The 1,924-nt window shown below is 45.8% G+C and overlaps 1 non-coding gene across 1 annotated transcript; it reads right to left on the bottom strand.

The window, feature by feature from the left end:
- Nucleotides 1–259: 259 nt before the first annotated feature.
- Nucleotides 260–376, bottom strand: LOC131413255 (U5 spliceosomal RNA). The gene has a single exon (XR_009221919.1). It is a non-coding gene; the product is annotated as a U5 spliceosomal RNA (small nuclear RNA).
- Nucleotides 377–1,924: the final 1,548 nt, after the last annotated feature.

The following is a 1,924-nucleotide window of genomic DNA, read 5'->3' as shown; positions in this document are numbered from 1 at the left end:
AGAGCGATAGAAAGCAGGTAACACAGGCGTGGGAAGCGGATCTGAGAAAAAAACCGACTCCCAGAAACGTAGTCTTTTCTTTAGCGAGCCATCAGCCTTAGACACAACATACAAAAAAAAAAGAAAAAAACACCAGCACAGAAAAAAAAACCCCACGTCAACGAGACAAACACCATCACGTCACAGAACACAGTAAGTACGACAAACTATAAAAACGCCAAACCACCGAAAAGTAAGTCTATTGTTAAACACCATTATTAGCCTTGCGAGATGCAAGGCCTCAAAAAATTGGTTAAAAACTCAGAATTGTTCCTCTCCACGGAAATCTTTAGTAAAAGGCGAAAGATTTATGCGATCTGAAGAGAAACCAGAGTATGAGCAATCTTCCTCGCACACATTCCTCGGGTAACTGTTACCCCTAACTCTATAATGGCGACTATTTACCCGAAAGAACTAGTGACTTCTGTCTTTTCCCCAGACAATTCTGTGAGAGCAGTGTTATTTTTGGGAAAAAATAGTTCGGAAAAAAATGAGAATCTAGTCATTTTTAAGTCAGAAATTGTCCTGTGTGCAATGCATTGTGGGTATGCAAATGAGACCTCCGTTGTCACTCTCCGGTTCCCGGAAATACCTTAAATAGTCCCCTCGTTTTCCTGCTGGGATTGGGACTACCACCAGGGGGCAGAGTGAAGGCCAGATTTACAGACTATAGACCCGAGCCTGATCTAATCAGAAAGTCTGACTGTTTTATAATTGGCCTTCCAAATAAAAATTTCTTTTGGACTTAATAAAATATAAAATAAAATAAAATAAAAAGTAAAATAAAATAAAAACAAAGCTTGAAAATAATTATCTTCATTCATTCATTCAACAAAAATTAATGAGCACCGTGTTAAACCCTGTGCTGGGCTCCAGGGATAGAGAGACATCCCTAAAATGTCATCTTCAAGGCGCTCTCTATGCGGTGGGTGAGCCAGGAGTGTGTGATGAGCACTGATAACAGAGCGGTCGTGACATCTGGGCAGAGCGTTACAGGACCCGCAGTAGTGGGATGAGAGGCATTCTAGGCAGAAGGCATAGTGCTGAGGGGGTAAGGGGCCAGATGGCTTTCAATGCCGAGCTAAGAGCTTGGACTTCCCTTGAGGGCAGTGGAGGCTTGGAAGAGTTGTGAAGGAGAATAAGGTGATCAGATCAGTGTTTGGATACAGTGGTTCTGGCGCATGGCCCCGGGGCCGGCAGATCAACATCACCTGAGTACCAGTTAGGGATGCAGATTCTCGGGTCGCACTCCAGACCTCCTGGAGCTGAAACCCTGGGGGGCGGGGGGCGCCCAGCTGCTGGGTTTTAACAAGTCCTCCAGGTGATTCTGGTGCAGGCTGGGCTGAGAACCACTGCTGGACGTCCATTCTGGTTCAAAACGTGGGGATCGTAGGAGACAAGGTTTGGGGAGGCGAATTAGGAAGCTGAGCGTTTAAACCAGAGAGAAATACACGGCGGCCTGGAGGAGCGGGGGCGCAAAGCCTGGGACAGGGTGGGAAGTGAGAAGAGAAAAAAGTCTAGGTAGATCCTTATGATGTGGTGGACGAAACCTTGCTTATGACTCGTTTTACAGTTTCCATGAGAACTCCACTCAGTCTCACTAGCCCCTACTAACTCAATCGCCTCTGGCTGGGAGCAAAGGAATTTACCTCAGGAGGAGATCGATGACTTTAATCTCCTGCCTCTGTGTTCCTTGAGGCATACAGGACCTTGGAATGCAAGGACACATCTCATTCATCTGCCCCAGGCCCTAATCTTTGAGACTAACCAGACCACCTAATACTTTTTCCTTTGACGCTTCTATAGAATAGTAAAATAGCTAAAATCGTATATAATGGCCCCACACAGACACTTCCAAGCAGCTCTTTACTGCCCATGGGTCCTG

The sequence above is a fragment of the Diceros bicornis genome, chromosome 13 (assembly GCF_020826845.1).
Source record: "Diceros bicornis minor isolate mBicDic1 chromosome 13, mDicBic1.mat.cur, whole genome shotgun sequence".
Classification (NCBI taxonomy): Eukaryota; Metazoa; Chordata; class Mammalia; order Perissodactyla; family Rhinocerotidae; genus Diceros; species Diceros bicornis.
This window is presented reverse-complemented; position numbering and strand designations above follow the sequence as displayed.